Raw genomic sequence first — 21,036 nt, 5'->3', positions numbered from 1 at the left:
CATATGACTTCAAACCTGCATGCATGAAAGGAGAGGAAAAACATTCTAAAAACACGTGACAAATGACCATATTAAAACATTTTTCCCTTTACAGAATGTTTTAAATTTGCATTTAAACCTTATTTTACTGTGTGCAATGTGATATATAATAGAAATGTACAGACCTCACAGTCAAAATGCTGATACCAGTGTCTGTTACAGACACGGGGCCAGATGCTTACACCTGTGTGAATAGAGTCATTCCCGGAACCCCTCCAGATTAACTTTACATTTGAGGTTTCATAGAAGTATATCAGGTAAGCACAGAAAGACTTATGTTCTTTTTGCTTCAAAATCTTCTATAATTAAGCTGCCATCATGTCTAGAATATTGTTCTTAGGGGAGAGATAAGTATTCTTAAACAGGATTAAAGACAAATAGCTTAATAAAATGTTAAGCTGTTTAACTGGAACAATGAAAAACAGCATTGATATGAACTATTCAGACTTCTGCAAAAAGACAAATAAAACTTACAATGGATGAGCCTTCAGAGTAAGGGAAAAAGATGTTCCTCTGTAGAGCTGAATGCAATACTGAATAGATCATACATAAATTCAGGTTTCCAACATCCACACAACCCAGAAATCAGCCTTCTGTTTTCATGTCCCAGACCAAACAGAAGACCAGGACAAAAATGGACAAAACATAAGAAAATAGAAACGGCCATACCAGGACAAACCAAATGTCCAATTATTCAATATCCTGTCCAGTAGTATAGCTAATACCAATGCCTAAGAACTGCATGGGATAAAATAAAAAATAAAAATAAAAATAAAATAAAATAAAATAAAACAAAACAAAACAAAACAAAATAAACATGCATAGGAAGGAATACCTCTGTTCCATTAACCACTACTTTAGTGTCTTTCTCAGTTAAGGGCTTTCTCAAAGGCTTTGGTGCTTCTTGCCATGGCTAGGTCCAACCCACCTCATTTTGTCTTATCTCTTTTTGAGCCACTATATACATTTGGCCCATACAGTATCCTACAGAACAGGTCCCAGAGTTTAACTTTGTGCTGTGAGGAAGCACTTTCTCTTGCTTTTTTTCCTGGCAATTGCATACTGTGCCCTAGTTCTTGTATTGTGAGAACAGTGAATAAATCATTCCATAGTCACCTTTTTTTTTTCACAGCTCTCAATTTTCTCCTTCAGCCATTTTTTTCTGAACCAAAAAATCCAATCTACATTTTTCACCACTCTTACTGCATTTCTCCATAGTTGCTCTAGCTCTGTGACCCTTCACAGCCTTCTGAGGCTGTCAACCATCAGAGATGCACACAACAGAATAATGATACTAAATTTCTGCTCTGCTTTGGTATATTCTTTTCCTAATAATTGTAACATCCATTTTTTGGGAAAAAAAAACAACAACAAAAGCAACAAAAACACCAACACACAACATAAGAGCTTGAATGTGAAGTCAAAACAGGGGCAGGAAAATGTTAAATCACAATTTCAGTTTGAGATGACTTTACAATAAATAAATGTCCTCATTTTTTGAACAAGTTCTAAGGTTTAAAGAGTGATGAAAATATCTTGCTTCAATTTTGGAGAGCCTAAGCACACAAAAATCTGTGTTCAGACAGTGGTCTGTGAAAGTAGTGATCAACTCTGGGTGCTTAAACCCAGGAACCCACAACTCTTTTAGTACATACATTTTGACTCAGGCACTATGCCTGCTTTGTGTTGCATCCTGCAGAATAAAGATAAATCAGATAATCCCAGCTGAAGTTCATTTATGAGTGACAGAAAAATAGACCTGGTCTATAATTTTCACTTTACTCTATATGAAGACATAAAGCTATTGAGAAAAATAGGAAACCTTTTCAGACTTCCTAATTAGGAAAGTCTTTGAGATAAGGAATATTTTGCAACAGGTCTAAGGAAAGTTAGTTGCTAAGATGTTGGAAAACAGGTAAAGAGACCCATCAGAGGAAGCCAGCAAACAGCCCAGCAGAGCAAACTGAAAGATGTTAGATGAAGATGATATATAAATGAATGACGAAGTAAGAGGAATTGCTTCTTAGGCATACATCAACAAATGATGAGAGTCAAAGATGTATATGTTTAACTAGGAAACACCTCGCTCAGGGATTTGATGCAAATTGTGCAAGCAATTTTTTATACGGGACTAGGAGAAACCACTGAGCATCACTTCCAAATTTCAACTGGAAGAGAAAAAAAAATCCTCCCTTTCATGTAGTTTGGGCTACCTGGATGAAGCTGAACCAGCAGGATGACTGTAGACAAATACCCATTAAAATTGCTGGCTCAAGTCACATAAAGGAACCTGTAGATACAAACCCTAACGTCAGCCGAGTCCTGGTGACACTAATAAAAATCTGCAGGAACATAAAGGCTCCTGGAAGGCCGTTTACAAAATCAGCACCCTAGGAAAAAGAAGTTTTGACATAGGCGACTGAACAAACACGCCAGCTGGAAGACTAATAAAGGGTAGTTCCCCTTCTGAATTTAGTGTGAACAAAGATGGGCTTTCTTATAGGAAAGTAAAGATGTGACGCATGAAAAGTTTGTCACAAAAAGGAACTTCAGTCATCACATGAAAATTGTACACGAGAGGAAATCTCCAATATATTATAAAAAGAGGAAGTAGAAAAGACAGACTGTGACAGCAGCAGGAGATCTTGTTGTGAGGGTTATCTCCTGAGACCTGCCAAGCCACTATTCAGTTCACGGAAGACTGAATTTATTCTTTTGGACTAGGCGAAACTAACAGAGAAATATATCCATTTTTATTATTGTGATTCAATTACAGAGGCCAGAGAGGCTTTAGTTATATTCTGCGCTCCTCCTGAGTGCTGAGGTAACACACACAACTCCTATTATAGAAAATCGGACTCGGTTTTCCGCTGACTAAAGCATCAAATAACGTGGCCATTGCCTTTTCTAGCTCCTCGAGTCCCTACCAAGTGCTCCCCAGGTGGTGGGAAGCAGGTCTGTCCAGCTGCTGCCCTCTGACCAGCTCAGCCTGCCACCCAAGGAGCACTCACAGGACAAAGACTGGAAAACTGCACAGCAAGGCATGACCCACTGCTGCTGTGAGGGAACAGAAGGGCATGAAAGAGGCGACCTTTGCCCAGCAGATTAGGATTTGGCAGGTCTCATATCAACAGTCATCGAAGGTGCTTTTGAGCTATTAGTCAGACTAATCTTTTCTTTTGTTTGCTTGTGCTCTCTCGCAATTGTCCTAAACTTTGCCATTGCATCCAAGGTTCCTTGCTAGACAGTGTGTGTGGACCTTCACATGCTTTTTACCTTATAAGAGGACATTGTAACTTTGATTCACAATTTTAACTCAAACATACAAATTAGTACCCAAAAGCCATCTCTAGAGACACCTTTTTATTATGAAGACTTATGAATTTATATGGATCCTTCACTTTCTAATGTTAAAATTTCTGCTGAGAACCAATGGAGTCACAATTTGCTAACTTTTAGATGGTTCTGTGAACATTTTCTTCTTTCTTAGGATTTTGACAATAAAGGGATGCTAGGAGAGAAAAAGTGTAGTTTTTAATCTCAATGGACTCCCAGTAAAAATAATTTAATTTCAACTTTTATAAAAGCTGTCTTTGACTCAAATATAGGATGACTGAAATTTACAAAATAAAATTATTTTTAATTTTTAACAGCATCACTATATAAAAAAAAAAAAAAACACATTTATTTTCCAAGAAAGGTAAGGAAATTTGCTGAGAATCATCGCACTAAATGAAGTTTGCCAAAATATATAAATAATATCAAATTTAGAATGCAATTTTTTTTAAAAGGGTATTCTTTAGCCTCACTTTATCTCATGTCAAATTCTTGCAACTTGAACCCAAAATCTGACTTGGCAATTTGATCGGGGGTGGGAGGAGGCAGTCTTTTGTGGCAGGGGATGTCTTGGGGGCCATTGAGGCTTATCTCCTGCTGTGGGACTTTTGAATCCATCAAGTTTGAACAGACTTAACATTTACAGGTGTGTTTTTCCAGTCACTCATCAAGTGGCATTATACGCTTTGTAACAACTGCCCCGCTTCACTGTTCATCTACAATAGTGACGAAGGCTCAGTAAGCCTCAGCATCTGGTTCTTTGCAACAATCCTGTTGGGAAGATCAACTAATGAAATACTTGGGTCTGACTGCAGAATAGTCTTGTCAGTCAGCAAGGCAGTAGGAGGAAACAGTTAAAAGCAGATTAATTGGGGTAAGAAACAATGACACTGATACAAAGTAGTATGAATATTATGTTTTAGTACTGAATATAACAAATCTGATCAAATGGTAATATGAAGAACAGGTGAACAGACTTCTTAAAGAGTTTTGAAGTTCAGTAGAAAGGAACACATTTGTGACTTGTGTTCCTTGTGACTGAGATACTTTAATGACCTTTTCTTTAAAAAGCTGTACTCTCAAGACTACACATTTATTATTTAGCATTGTATTAAGTACCACTGCAAAATCAGAAGATAATGGTCATGCTCAGAACCTCTAAATGATGAATTTGGGAGTGGAATGAAGTTGCATTCCTGTTCGTTTTATGGTTCTCAAATGTCTGTCTGTACTGGCAACTTATTTTCACTACAAATACAAGTAACATTGTAATTATCCTTCTATGTTAGCAGTTTTTTTATTGTATTAAAATGTTTTAAAAGGAACACATGGCCTTCACTGGCATAAACGCCTGTATTGTGAAATGGCCCCACTCTGCTTATCCCTGCCTGTTTGCGATATAATTTTTCATCAGTATGTGTATATTGTATTTCTATTACTGCAAGTTACCACTTTTATGAACAAATACAGTATTGTTTGCTTTCACAAAATAAAATGAAATACAGTAGTTCTCTGAATTATTAAGACCATATTTTGGAATTACTGCAGCATAGCTTGTTAATTCTGAGCACTTATTATGACCGGATGAAGTAAAAAAGAACAATATCCATAAAGGTATCGAAATACCTCCCGTTAATGGCTAGGATAAAACTAAAATGCTATTGTTTTGCATTCTAAGACAAATAGGCTGTGCAGATGTATGAGAAATAAGCTTACTGGCCTACTGTTAATGCATGTCAGACAGTATGAATGAAGGTTAAACATATTTTGAGATTATTATTATACTCATTGACAGCAGCCCTGTGGAGAAATACTTAGGAGGTTCTGGTGGATGAAAAGCTCAACATGAGCCAGCAGTGCATGCCTGCATCTCAGAAGGCCAACTGCATCCTGAGCTGCATCAACAGAGGAGTGGCCAGCAGGTCAAGGAGGTGACTGTCCTCCTCTGCTCTGCCCTTGTGAGGCCCCACCTGGAGCCCTGCATTCAGCTCTAGGGCCCTCAGCGCAAGAAGGATGTGGGGCTGTTAGAGCGGATCCAGAGGAGGGCCACAAAGATGATAAGTGGCTGGAGCACCTCTCCTATGAAGAAACGCTGAGAGAGCTGGGGATGTTCAGCCTGGAGAAGAGAAGGCTCTAGGAAGACTTCATTGCGGCCTTTCAATACTTAAAGGGGGCTTATAAAAAAGATGGAGAATGACTTTTTACTTAGGCAGATAATGATAGGACAAGGAGGAATAAACTAAAAGAGGGTGGACTTAGACTAGAGGTTAGGAGGAAATTCTTCACTCAGAGGGTGGTGAGGCCCTGGCACAGGCTGCCCAGAGAAGCTGTGGATGCCCCATCCCTGGAGGTGTTCAAGGCCAGGCTGGATGGGGCTTTGGGCAACCTGGTCTGGTGGGAGGTGTCCCTGCCCTTTTCATGGGCTTGGAAATAGATGGGCTTTAAGGTCCCCTCCAACCCAAAACATTCTGTGATTTATGATACTATGATTTTCAGGAGGTGGGAAGGGCACCAGGTGTGCAGCAAAACATATTTCTGTAGTAGTGTCTCTGTGTCGAATTATAATAATCTAAATACGTTTTTTTTTTTTTTTTTTTTCCATGCAGTATAATGCCACATATGTATATACAGCGTGAGAGAGAAGCCCCATAAAAACCCTTCTCCAATTCCTCTAGTCCTGGATTTTACCTCTTCATTCACAGGGAGGAAGCCCTGTGTTCACATGCCCGGCTTTGTTTCTTACAACTGAACAACCACGTAGCCCAAGCCCGATTGCCTAAAATTGTTAAAGAGAGACCATCTGTCTAGTCTGTCAATGTGCAAGACTGTATTTTGTAATGAAGCAAAGGAATTTACTGATAAATGCTCTCTAAATAGATACTGATAATACACTCCTTGCCATGGTCTACCCATAGTTGTAAACAAACATAATTGTCTAATTTTTGTTTTCAGTCTAAATGTTATCTGTGCATCTAGCCTTGCTAGAGTGAAAGGAACAGAAGTAACTCGATGACAAACAAAACTAAGGATAGGAGGAAGAATCCTGAAGGGTGCAGAAGTTCAGGTCACTGGGTTTGAATTTACAGTGATAAAAAGGGAGAAAGAAAGGTGATGAGGGCAGCGGGTAAGGAGAATAGCACAGAACTATAAAGCACAACGACAGCACTTGTCTACTTTTGGGGAAGGGGCTTACTATAAGGTAGTGTTGTTTGCAATTTCTTCTACAGACAGGCCAAGACTCAACTCTTTTTGCCCTGAGAGCAGCAATAGCAAGTCTCATTATTGCTAAGTCATAATCCTGTCCAGTAAAAATAAGTACTCTGTGCTTATTAAGCCAAGGAGCAGTAAAGAACAGCTCCAGAAATAATCAGTGGTGAAGTCTTTAATTTCATTTCACTTCATTCATGCTTTCAATTTATTTTCCTCCTGCTTAGGGGTCAAGCCTTTGCATAATGAAGTTTTAGTGTGTTTTTAATGCAGCAAGGAGCGTGTGGGAGTAATCATCATAACAAAGACATCACGTACACACCTGCACGTGAATCTCACACTTCTCTCCTGGAGCAGTTCTACATCCTTCCTCACACCCGCCTGAAATATAGCCAATTTGCATGTAGATTGTTTTTGAAGCTGCCTCTTGACAGATCGGAAGAAAAAGGTCCCATACCCTCGTTACTGCAGAATCATTACAAAAGGACCTGAATAGCTAACAGAGTACATAAGAGCTTGCATGGACACATTGCAGAAATCAAGCTGTTGCTTGGCTACCAGAGAAAGCATCAGCGTGCACACCACTGCCTGATGCCTTTCTCAGTGTTTCTCACCTTGGTAGTCAGGAATGAGGCAGTTAGAGCAGCATACTGTATATCACATCTACAGAAAGTATCGGTTTTCACCAGGAGAATTAAAGAAATTAACAAACAGACAAATTTGTTACACCAGATTTAGTTGCTGTATGTTGCTGAATTATTTTTTTATTTTTATTTTTTAATAATTCAGCATCTCTACATGATAGCATTAACAATCAGGAAGTCATTCATCTACTAGCTTTGCTTAGTGATAGCTGGCTTTAAATTTAATTCACAACATAATCAATTCACAACATAATCCCTCAGAAAGACACAACAAACTTCACCACCAAGCACCCAAGACACATCCAGCTGGCAACTCTGTGCATAGCCCAGGCTGAGAAGTGAAGATGAGAAAAGCTCCATGTCAGGACTTAAACACACTATCAATATTCATGGTCCAGCCCTGAGGCACTGGGAGCTCAGCAATGCCCAGCTCTTTGACGTGACAGAGTACTGCAGCTGCTTATGAAAGCTGAAAATGTTGCTGCTAGACATCCCCTAAGGAAAATGTTCTTATATGGTTGTGCCATGTAGTAATAATAAATAAATAAATAAATAAATAAATAAATAAAATCCCATGTGGATATTTTTTTCTTCTTACCAACTTGTGGACCTATTGAACAACTGCAGTCAGGTTCCAGTATCTTTAGAGACCTGCAAGCTTAATGAATATAAATGGCTGCAAAAAGCTGCAAATCAGTGCTCCCATTCAGAAGCCTGAGCTGAGGCTGGACTGTACCAATCACCATTTGTACAGCTTGTGTCCCACTAAGTAGGGGATGTGCAAGAGAGATAAGAGAGCTCCAGAGATTTAGGAGATTTCATCAGAACTGCAGTGTGCTGAGTAAGAGAAGTGAAGTCACTGCACCATTGAAAGGAGAGGTGTAGGCTTCAATGCATCTAATATCTGTAGGACAACTAAGTTAAGAGGAAAATAAAACCCGAAAATATTTATATATGTAATATGTGTAAATTATATGCATGTATATATGACAGAAATGTGTGCATCTCATACATACACACATTTCAATCAGGCTTGCTTTCTCTGAGGTTGCTGAATCTAAATTTGTTCCAGTTGCACATTTTTTCCTCACACTTTTCAGTACCAAATTAAATAGGACACTCCAAAAAGGTACCTTAAAAAGCATCTTAATATAACAGATAAAAATCCAGACACATTTTTAATTCCAAATAAATAGAATTTTTAACAAAGCCACCTTTTTTTGTTTGTTTGTTTTTTGCATTGAGGATGGGTCTGTGAAACTGTAATCTGATTTCCTGCCCCATCAAAGCAGTGATTTTCAATTACTGTCCTTGCTTATTAGAAACTACAACACACATATAGCTGTTTGATATTGAAAACTAACAGCTGATGCACTAACAATAAATAATTACTGAGCCCAAATGGTAACAGAAAAATAATTAATGTTTACAGGGAGTGGGGAGAAGAAAGCGTGACACCTAAGACAAAAATGAATTTCTATTGGATTTGCTCATGTACTCTTCTCTATCAGAAGGATTTTCCTAGTCACCCCAAACAATCCTACACAGTTCTCACTCACAAAAGCTTTTCTCTCTTACTATATTCTTCCTTGGTGCTGTTCTCCCTCTAATTCCCTTGTTCCCAATTCCCACACCCTACCAGCAGTCAGAGCCATAGTGGTATTTAGTCCTCTCCTGTGTATGCCTTAACCTTCCTTCTTTCACTGATATAATCGTTGATTTTCTCCATACTCCACTTCCCTCACCTCTTGACTCTTTCTCTCACATTAAAGCCTGCCTTGCTGCCTCCTGCTGTATTTCAACCTCACCAATCACTTCTGCGTTCAGTCTGTGGTTCATCTTTGATGAAAATCTTCTCAGCAGGCTGTCTGCTACAAGCCACAGATGTGGAGCCCTTCATCCTGGAGCTGTACATTTTTACTAGCCATATATACCTTGCTACCTCCCTTTGATATTTACACTATCCTAGGATATTAGTACCTTCCTTTCATATTGCGTTAAGATCTATGGGTCTCTGTTTTTGTAAGAATTGATAGAACAGTTTCATCTTAATATTTTTAATTCTCAAGTCCTTTTTTTTTAGAATCTCAAACATTGTAAGGAGTTTACCGTTTTCATGTCTGCTTTCATGTCAAGGCTACTTACTTTCAGTGAGATCCAAACTCCCACTTCACTGAAAACAAAGAAGCAACAAAATGTATTCACTTCTTTAGTACTTAGAGGCTGGACAAAGGTGACATAGCTCAAGGCGAGAGGTGGAGAAAAAGCAGGAAGAGATGGATTGAAGGTGGAACTGGAAAATGCAGTTAATTCTGCTAAAGGGAAGCAAGACAATTAGCTCAAAATGGCTAATGAGCTCCATAAAAAACATTTTGAGATGAGATCTGAATTCTTGGTGACGAGCCAATGAATTAATAGAAACTACGTTCAAGGACTTTCATGAGTTTTACCCGTGAGTTTTACTGACTGTGATTTCAGTCAGTTGCATCCTGTCACACCTTATATAGATATAAGGAAAGAAGAAGAATTACAAAATACAAAGCTATAAAGTTCAGAATAACTAACGTGGAGATGGAGGCTGCAGTAAAATTTACGTGCAAGTAAGCATTATGAGCACATTCTTCTGCCATCCACCTTACCCTCCTGAATTTAATTATCTTTGTGGTCTATTCATTCAAATGTAGATGGAATTATCCGAGGCACTAGGAAACTACAAGGTGTTATGGAGGGTGTGCACAGGCTAATAAATCCTCCATACACATACTCGTAAAGGGACGACTGCATAAAACTAATTTTCTTAGGCTACATTTATAACAGTGAGGTCTAGAGGGGCAGGACACTCACTCATAACCACCCTTATGATTTTTAGCCAGCTCTCTGTCACTACTTTGACCCAAGATAGCTGACCTTTCCCAAAAAGGTGCAGCTCAGAAGACAGCACGGACATAGGAGGATTCCCATAGCTTTTAAGGATGAGGAGATCTGTTAGCCATATGGACATCAGCCAGAACCAGAGATAGACCGTAGTCTTTTAATTTATCTGTACAGATTGTAGCCTTAAGTGCGCACAAGACTGAGAGCTTTAGAGGTTTCTCCAGTAGGAGAGATTCAGATTCCTTTCCATATATACCACAAATCTTCAAACCCCAGAAAAATACAGGATGGCACTGAGGTAAAATCACATGACAGAAAGTTTCTTTCTCACTCCAGGAAAGCTGGGAATATGCAACATGGATACAACTGGCACATGTTTAAATTCATCTCCCCACTGAAAGACAACCACGGTGGCAAAAGCCAAGGCGCCAAGTTGGACGATCTGAAAAAAACTCGTTTCAAAATTGCAAAGAATCCTTTTCCCAGTGGGGTTCTGTTCAACAATTCCTATAATCTGCCAACACACTGCGTGAAAGCAGTTGCTTAAATGACGAGTAAAAGGCATGCAAGTTAATGACGACTACTGTGCACTGAGCACTTACAGGCATTTCTGTGAGTAAGCTGCTGTACTGATGGATGTGTTCATTTTCACGCTGCCCAACCTCTAACGTGGGGCTGTTGCCTGGCCTCTTTCAGTACATTAACTGAGTAAGAGGAATCTCAGCTTGGGTGCTAGCTGGAAGTGGTGTTTTTAAAAGTAACTCCTATAGCAGTACGGTCTTCAGCCACTGAGCAACTGATGGAACAGCATAGTGAACTGTTCCTCTTGCCTGGCAAAATCCAACTCTCTGGACTTTCATGTATTTTACCTTTTTAATTGCAAGTGGTTTTTTACACTTCCTGGCACTTCTGTCCATTTACTGATGAAGGTGTGACTTTGATAAGGTAGTTAACCTAGACCATGTTGCTCAAAGCCCCATCCAGCCTTGCCTTGAACACCTCTAGGGATTGGGCATCCACAGTTCTCTGGGCAACCTGTGCCACTGCCTCACTGCCCTCAGAGTGAAGAATGTCTTTCCCATACCTGATCTAAACCTATCCTCTTTTAGTTTAAAGCTCATTCCCCCTTGTCCTATCCCTACACCCCCTGACAAAGAGTCCCTCCCCAGTTATCCTGTAGGGCTCCTTTAGGCACTGGAAGGCCACTGTAAGGTCTGTCCGGGGCCTTCTGTTCTCCAGGCTGAACAACCCCAACTCTCTCAGCCTGTCTGCATAGGAGAGGTGCTCCTGGATCATCCCTGTGGCCCTCCTCTGGACTTGTTCCAACAGGCCCATGTCCTCCTTGTGCTGGGGGCCCCAGAGCTGAATGCAGGGCTCCAGGTGGGGTCTCACAAGAGCAGAGCAGAAGGGGACAATCACCTCCCTCACCCTGCTGGCCATGCTGCTTTTGGTGCAGCCCAGGACATGGCTGGCTTTCTGGGCTGCAAGTGCACATTTATCTAACTGTGAAAAAGTGATAGAGCAAGACAATATAGCTGTTATCAGGGAGAGGAGGTACTTCACCCTGTTTTAGAAAAGAGCACATTTTAGCAATGTTTTTAACCAGAACTTCAAGTCCCATAGTGGTCCCATTTTACCTTTGAAGACCCCTTTCAGGATGCATGAATTTCCACATGATAATTACATAGTGAGGTTTCAAAAATACTACCCAATCTTGCATAGACCTGAAATGACTGAAAATATTAAAAAGGTGATGTCAAAATTATAAAATGCTGATAATAATCAAGACATTTTTTATATGAACACATTACAAAAAATGTACTTGTTACCGATAAAATTCAGAAATCAATGAGCAAATTAGTTCAGTGTAAAATAGCTCTGTAAAGATTTTTTCTGAAGTTCATTTAACTTAAAGTATTGTGCTGCATTAAAACAAAAGTAGAATACTGACTTACTAGAACAAGTAATTTACATACTTTAGAAAATCTATGATACAGAATTTCTATAAAAATCTGTTTTACTTTTAAGGTGTTAATGTTATATTTTCCACTCAGTACACCACTGCCTTAATTACAGCATGTTCCACACAAAATATTGCATTAATTTTTCATTTTGAAAAATACTTTATATATATTCACCTTATGAAAAATCAGTAATTTAGTTAATTTAAACAATTAATTTAGTTAATCACAGAGAAGCCATTTTTCTTTCACAGTATGAATTTGTTCATTACAGGTCTTTTCGCAGCAAATATGACCAAGAAAAGTATTTCTTACTGTGAATATTTTCAATTAGGTCTTAATGTGATTTCACAGACTGAGCTAAAAATAATTTTTGCTGGCACCAAAGTCTACCTAGACAATGGAACAATCTTCATATTACAGTACTATAAATACAAACCTGGATTAAATCTGAATGTAAATTTTAGAGCAGAGTTTTAAGTCATGTAAGGTAACATATAATTGAACATTTCATAATGTAATTAAAAGATTGTGACAGTAAAACAAAATGTCATTCATACAAATATTTTCAAGAATAAGTAAAACTCTAAAAAAATAGATATAAAAGACCCCCACATGTTAATGAGACTGATATTGTGATTATTTTACAATAAAAACTAGGACTGATAAGAAAATATCTCCCAAATGTTTGGTTCATCTTATGCAGATACAAAAGGAACATATATTCAAATAGGAAATTAATTAGCTGACAAGGAAAAAAATTTTTTTTTTTCCTTTTTTAAGAAATCCTTCATCTTTTCCTAAACATGTTCCAATAGGAATGATTTGAGAACAACTTACATGTTTTCTTCCTCCTATGCCAGATGCTCAACGACAATTTTTTACTTCATAGTATACATATCCCTGAGCAGAAAGAGACAGCTTAACTGAACTTATATGTGCATAACAGGATTAGAGAAAATTCTATCACTTTTTGGAGCAGTAATCAAAATGCAGTACTAGGATCTGTACTGACGTTAAAGAAAAATCTTAGAGCAATTCCTCAGTTGTAAACTAATAAAAAATAAAGAAAAACTATAGCAAAAAATACAGTTCACCAATGTACTTCTTGAACTAGAGTCTCAAGTTTCCACTGATCCTGGAAGCACTTATGATGTCTTCAGAACTCTCACTATCCATTGTCAAAGAGTTTGAAAATTACTAAGTATAAGGGTCTTTTTTGTTTTACTTCAATTTCATCAAATTAAAAAAACAAAAAACAAAAAACAAACAAACAAAAAAACCTTTTACCTGGGGTTGTCCAATAGGCTAGTCAAAACACAGGATGCACACCACCCAGAAAGACAGAAAAATAATTTCACAAATTCTTTTTTGATAGTTTGCTAAAACATGAAGTGGGTACTTTATAAGTTTAGGCTTGTGTTTTGGTTCTCCATTGACTTCTGCTAGTCCTCAGGTAACTTCTCTGTGCTGTTTGTGCTGTTCCTCTTATCCTTCCCAGTCTTTACCTCATTTATCTACACAGACTGCAAGGCTCAGATATGAATAAAAACATAGTTAAAATGTGGAGAAAAGGGTCTAAAATACACAGAAATTTGGCATCTCATTCCAAAAAACAAATGAAAAATTCTGCTCATAGCCCCAGTGGTGCATAAGTTTCCAATAAATCAGCTTTTTATCCTAATTTTCCCTCTAATTTTGATTCTGTGCATGTTGAGAATCTACTGACTCTTGCCGACATGGAGATGGCAGGGAATGATGATACACACATCAGCATTCAGAAAGAGCAGGTTCTGCGTGTTCTGCCTCAAGGACAGATCTTGTAAGATTTAGGCTTGTAAAACACAGCTACAGGATTGTGCTCAAGAAAGGTAGTGTTGGCCACTGCTTCTTTCCTAACATTTCTAGAGAAGCAGAAAGCTTTATGTTGCAAAAAAGAGGATGTTCCCATGATGGAGGAAGATCTGGGTACAGGGTCCCCCTCCTGCTGGAGGAGACTAATGCATCTCCTTCTTTCTTGGAGACTACCAGGCATACATCCTCTGACACATACCCGATTCACACTATTTTGCAAGCAACTGGATTTGCTAGTCCCATCCACCCCCACTCAAAAAAAAAAAAAAAAAAAGACACAAAAGGCCAAATAAAGCACTGGCAAGGGATCTATGGGAATTAATTTGCAATAAGAGGGTTTAGTTCCCTTATCCAATGGCTGCTTGTAAATTTTCTGTGAATCATCACAGGTACATTTAGCTACTTTTAAATTACTCTGTTGTTAATATCATTTCTCTTCTAAAAGTTTTCTATTAGTGGCACATGTAAGTTTTGAGTGGTAGCATCATCACACTTCGTCCATGGTAGAAAAAGACGACCTAAATGGAGATACCTAGGAGGCATATACCAGTTCACTATGAGGGAAATGGTTTGTGTGAACAGTTTCTACAAACTGTTCTAAAATAAAAGAGGGGGGATTTAGATTAGACAATGCTGGAAATATTAATTAAACTTAAATTAAATAAAACAATGTTATTCCCTAAAATATAAACCATAGAGATACATTGAACTGTAACAATAGGTAAGCATCTTGGACATTTCAGGCTATCTGAAAAGTGACTAACTGCCAAAATAGAAGTATGAAATTGCCTACACAGTTCTTCTTTTCAGCCTCAAGTTTCCATAAGATGAAATCAGACTCTTTTTTCACAGAATATCCAACACAAAATTCATATATATTATATCGCATGTTAACTAAAGTATTATAAAATTACAAAAGGAGTTCTCAAACCAAAATGTACTTATGTGAAACATAAATTATTCTGTTGAGTATCTCTCCTATAGCCTAAACCAGAAATGTTTTTCAAATTCAATTAGGAACTCAGGAAGGAGTGTGATGGTTTTTGCTTATGCAACAACGCAAAGAACAAATCTTGTTTACTGTGAAAACAGAGATAAAACAGCTTTAAACTTTATTGATGAGATGTGTATTTTTTTAGCAGGGATCTTATGAGAATTCTGCTCTGGATAAGAAAAGATAGTTTTGCAGTATTCTTACCCAGAAAGATCACCCTACATTTCTCTCTCTGTTTTTACCTCTAATTATGAAAAGAGTGAAAATCTTGTAGAAGGTCAAGCTAAACATTCTGATCTCACTTACAGGTTTCTCCTTTTTTTCCCTTATTAATGAAATCAAGTGGTAATATAACTGTTTTTTTTTTTTTTTTAAGGAAAGGGTTGACAGTACAGAAAATCATTTGGGGAAATATAAGTATTTTTTTAATCGTATAGATGCCTACAACCAAGGGAATTGGTTTTACTTCTCCCACAGTCAGTTTGAAAGCTCACAGGTATAGATCTCACTGAGTCAGTAACTAAACATAACAGAGAGAGAGAGATCAAAATGTCTTTTGTGACTGGGGCAGTATTGCTCAGCTAGTATACATGATCTGTATGTTTTTTTTCCAAAAATGAAGCCTTTTATTCTTATTCTTTATTCTCATTACAGGACTTTCTTCTTATCTGCCTGGACTTTCTGCTTATATATGGCACAAGACATCTCCTACATCTTACATATAAGAAGCATCTTCCAGAAGATGACTTCTGTAAGATCATAGCTAGTACTGACTGAAGGTTGGTTCTGACACCTCAGCTCTATATTTCTTTTCACTGCATCCATCTCTCACAGAAGCTTTATGAAAGTAAGAGAAGCCAAATATATACCTGCCTCTTCTACAGAAAACCCATTCTGGATAGTTACATAAATTTTGTATTGCCTTACCTTCTTTCCTTCTCTTTCGCTACATGTGGAAGAAAATGATTTAAAAACAAAAATCTATCATCACCTCAGTAAATAAAATTAAAAGCCTGTGTAGTCAGCCTTTTTAGTTTGCAATTAGAGTCTATTTATTTGTTAGCATACTCTCCAGAGTTTATTTAGTAAAGGCTGATTAATTCCCTCGGTAATGTATTTATTATAATGGTACTTTCTCCTTGGCAAAGAATTCAGGTCACAATTCTCAAGTAATCAGTAGGACAAATTGGCCTTAATCTGTTGTCAACTACTAATCGTATACTTTTATCAATGCAATACAGGCTTATTTTGAAACTAAATCAGATTATACATCAAGAATACTGATACAAGTGTAATACTACACATTAAAGCAATTTATTAACAACACTAATCTGCCTTTGGAGTAGGAGAGGAAATAAAACCCCAAACAAAAGTCTTGATTCAAATCACATGAATTACGTGTATGATTAAAAAAAAAAACAATAACACATGGTCAGATTAAAAGTAGTACATGATAATTTCAGTTGCAGATCTGGTCACATAATCTAATTACAGAGATAGAAAGCAACAATATATATTATGATAACGAGCACACTTCTAGTTTGGTGAATTGTTTGCTCACTCTGTTTTATTTCATTTTGGACAATGAAAGGCAATTGATGAAGTTTCTTCTTTAGTTTCCCCTGTTGGAAGTGATTCATCATCCTCTTTTTAAAGGAAACATATGTACTGCACGTGTGGTAAAGGACTGTTTTTTATAAAAATCTAAACTTTGAACTAAGAAATGTGAAATACCATACAAGACCAAAACCAATGTTCCCAACAGATTCCCTTCAATTATTCTAGTAATTGAGGAAATAGCTCCACAGACTATATAGTTGGCATATGAAAGTAGCACTTCAGACTCTACTTTCAACACTCTACAAACCATACAAAACTCATAATTTGGCTTTTAAGACACACCCACAGAAAATAAAATCCCATCCAAAACATATGGTTGCATTTCTCTGCAGGCATTACTGCACTGGTCACTATCAAGTCATTCCATTACATGCTTTCCCTAATATCACCTATTTTGATAGATGTCAGCTATTATAGTCATACACCCAAATGTGCCATAGCATTCTCAAATGCTGAGAGTGTGCTGGACTCTGTACGTGTGACTGTGTGTCCACACAGGAAACATTTGAGGATGTATGGTTCACAGTGCGCTGCAGATTCTAAAAAAAAAAAATTCTTGACAACATAAACTAAACTTTTTAGGCTTTTGGATATAGTCAGCCTACAAACACAATAAGACTTAGCTAACTAAAGAAAGCACATATCCTCAGCTAGAGATATGTCACCTAAACAAGGTACCCACCTGTCAGAGATGGTGCATTTGAGTTAAAAGAGAGATCTAACACAGTGTAACCAGAAGAGGGGAAAGATTTCACTCATGAACAAAATTTAACTGAAAGCTACAGATTTGCACCTGTATGCAAGACTGGTCACCAGTTCCCTCAGGGCTGTCTAGCAGGAAAAGGACTGAATTCCAGATATGAACAGCTAAGCAAACACTGTCAAGATGCTGTTTGAGACCTGAATTTTGTATTTGATTTTACCTTGCAAAGGAAGACAGCTACTCCAGTAGGAAGAACGTCCGTGGAATCAGGATGTAAAGGTCTCAACATAAACCCCTCAAACCTGCTAAGTGTTAGGAATGATGTCTTCTAGGAATGATGTCTTGAACAAGTCTGTTGAGTATTCCTCCAGCTATTTTTTTGTAGCAGTGAAAATGTACTGGAATCAGACCTGAAGTCAATTCTGATTCAACTTGTCACTCTACTCTATGGTATCTTATCTTTGACTAAAGTCTTATCCTAACTAAAAGTAATCATAAGTAAAATTACTTTTGTGTCAGCTGACCGTCTAAATAAACTGCAGGAATTTCCAGGTTTTTTTTTTTTTTTAATTGTTTTGAAATAAATCAAGACAGTTCACAAAATCTGATCCTGTATATTCTCACACCTAACATTTTCACTAGATAGAATAATAGGAAAGAGCTAGTACTGATACACATTTTTACAAAGAGGAAAACTAATATGAATTGTCAAAAAATAAATTACAATGCTTCTTTAAGCACAAATGGAAACCCGAGAAGGAATCTTGTCTGTTGTCATTCATGTTTTCTGTATTTCCATGGTCTCAACACTAGAAATGTTTCTGTTATTTCTTTTCCCATAAGGACAGTGGTCCACAGAACACCACTTACGATGTAATGTATTTGAGGACATCACCCAGATTTACTGGATTCTTGGATTCTTTCGGTATGATCAACTGAAAAGATCAGTTCCTAGTGCCTGTGTCAATGAGGTCAGATCTGCCCGACTTCCTGAATTATTATTTTACTCTCACAAATTATCCGTGATGGTCTTGTTCAGCACAGTTACTCAATTAGCAATATTCTATGCATTGTAAGACTGTATTATTATATCCCTGAGGAGAACATAACATTGCTTCTACAGCTTATTCAGGTTTTTGTTATATTTCAGATGTATTCAGTTCTCTCCTTGGAGGCTTTCCAACACAAAGTAGACACTAGCCATAACTGAATGAAATCAAAATGCCTTCGGCAGGTAATAAATTATATAATTATTATTATTATTAATACAATTATTCCCATTCCTCCCAGCAATAACAACAAATCAACATACCCTCTACCCACAAAACAAGAGTTCCTACCTGAATACACTAAACAAAACATAGACCAGAATAAAAACATACTTTAAGTTGTACATATTTAGAGTGTCAATTCCCCAGTACTGTGCCAAACAAAAAGAAATAACATAAAATTCAACTGAAATAAAAGCAAAAATTTATCTTTTAAGGCATTATTGTATGCCTGATTCACAGTCCTGAAAGCAGCTATAATGACCTACTTTCAAAATTTTCTGGCATAGTTTTAGTTATAAAATATGAATGAAGAAAACCACTGAAATACAATTATGCCTTATCAGACACTAGAAAGAAATTTCAGAGGTGCTGGTAGGCATTTTTTTACTGACTCCAAGATGAGAACACAGTTTATAAAAACTTAGTTGCTATAAATATGATTACAACTTTCCATAGAAGTCGTATTGTTGTCTCCTGATACAGACATGCTTTTTCAATCCTGATATGTCAAGTAAGGAGACAGAGGACCAACTGAACAACAGAATGTCTTCAGAAACTAACCAAGGACCCTTTTTATTTTGACCAGTTGCTATATGGTAATGGTGCTGTGCAAGCTGAGTATCCCCTGCCTCTCAGTTACCAAAAGTTTACTTACAGGAAGTCTACAGCACATTCAGCATTTCAGCATTTCAATAGCAGGCCTTGTATTAGTGCTTGTGCCAATACTTGTTTCCTTGTCCAGGCACTTACCATCTGAAAACAGGAACAGGATGACATAAAACAGGGAATAATTATGAATTCATTAGACACATTAACTGCACGTTTTAAACCTGTGGCATTCATGTGTAACACTGGTGTCCAATATTCTCTTTAAGATGTGCTGATGGATGTTTAAGACACGCAAGACACATTTTCGTGATGTGACCTCCCCCTCACCTACCCAACAGGTCATTGCCTTGTCTCATTGCAGACACAGCACCACACATGCTTCCTTAGGGCGTTGAAGGGTCTCCTGACACATCACCACAGGCTTGCTCACCTTTTTACCAGCACACTCGTGCAACCCAACTATTTCAACCAGACGTGTGCCTGTCCTGTTAGGTGCAGCCAGAGAAGCCCCCTTAGGGTCATGGGATGGAGGCAGCTTGGGAGCACACCAGGAGCTGGTGTGCAGTAACAGCTGTACAAAACAACCTATATTCATCTTATATGTGAGGGGCCTTTTCATAAGGAGCAGCAGGAGCTGCTCTGGCTGCAACGTCCTGGTGGGCCAGGCGCAGGCCTGAGCGCAGACCTCTCCAGGGAGCAGCTGAGGGAGAAAGGCTGCTGGCCAGAGCCAGAAGGACTCTCCTGGTTTCTGCTGCAGCAGACACGCTGCACTGACATACATCTCAGTAATCGCGAGTTTTTCAGAACAACCTGCTCACATGCAATGGATCAAGAGATCTTAAGAAGTTTTGAAAGAGTTACATTTCACATTTGTCCTTAAACTTGAGTACCTAATCAGTTGTTCTGCAACTGGTTAGAAGATACAACAGAGAAACTTCAGGTTAAAAGTAACATCCCAAATAACTAAATCAGCATGGTATTTAAATCAAATCTAAGCAAGCCACACAATGATACAGATTCTCTCTAGTGCTGAGACTTATATTTGAACATCATACAAAAACCTGACAGCCTTCATTTAGTATGTCTTACAGCAAATGACCAAAGTAGATCACAACTAGTACTGTTGTGCATATTTGACGATATCCAAGTACATCAACACAGTTACATACCTCTGTACTATCACATGAACAAAATTATATATTTCTAGGTGAGCAAGTGGCTAGGTTTTTCTGGTTGCCCAACCAGACATTCCACAGATCCGTGTAAAGATGGCTTCATCTTCCCCATTCATTTGAGCTCAGAGGAAATAGAAGCATGTATGAAATTGCCATTCTGATAACCAGCAAGTGAGTTAGTAAAACAGGAGAGCACTGCAAAGACTTGCCTACAGGTGGAGTCACTACTGTCTACACGATTTTCAGAGCTTTCACTGTGTACATTCTGTCCCCTCTTCTTCTTCATTCCCTCCTGATACTTACTACGTTCAATAAGACGCACACTCAGTCTCTCTAATCTCTTTCTGTGCTCCCCTTCTTCTGTACTATTGTCCCTCTTTCTTAACCTTACTTTCAGTATCCCATCTTTTTAATTCCACTCTTTCCAGGTGCTTTAAATTCCCCTCCTACAAAAGTTTACTTACAAAATATACCACAATTTCTGACTTTGCAAATCATCAGCTTGCTTCATGTACTTGTATGTTAAAACTCTTATCATTCTTGTTTCACAATAACAAATATATTCTCTGCAAACCTTTCAGAGAACTGAAAAATCTGTTCAGTGTCCAAATGGTGCTTAGCACAATGGAGACCTCCTGATGGGACAACACATGGCTGAATACTATTTATAAACTTAGGTTGAACCATATGACAATGTTACAATTATTTTACTTAGATACCGAACACGTAATATAGCTCATGTACATATA

At 37.8% G+C, this 21,036-nt stretch overlaps 1 protein-coding gene across 38 annotated transcripts in view; it reads right to left on the bottom strand.

Moving 5' to 3' along the window:
* RIMS2 (regulating synaptic membrane exocytosis 2) overlaps positions 1-21,036 on the bottom strand; it is a 459,423-nt gene that overhangs the window by 31,319 nt on the left and 407,068 nt on the right. The gene's annotated exons all lie outside the window — the stretch shown is intronic.

The sequence above is a fragment of the Cygnus atratus genome, chromosome 2, assembly GCF_013377495.2.
Source record: "Cygnus atratus isolate AKBS03 ecotype Queensland, Australia chromosome 2, CAtr_DNAZoo_HiC_assembly, whole genome shotgun sequence".
In the NCBI taxonomy this organism is placed as follows: domain Eukaryota; kingdom Metazoa; phylum Chordata; class Aves; order Anseriformes; family Anatidae; genus Cygnus; species Cygnus atratus.
This window is presented reverse-complemented; position numbering and strand designations above follow the sequence as displayed.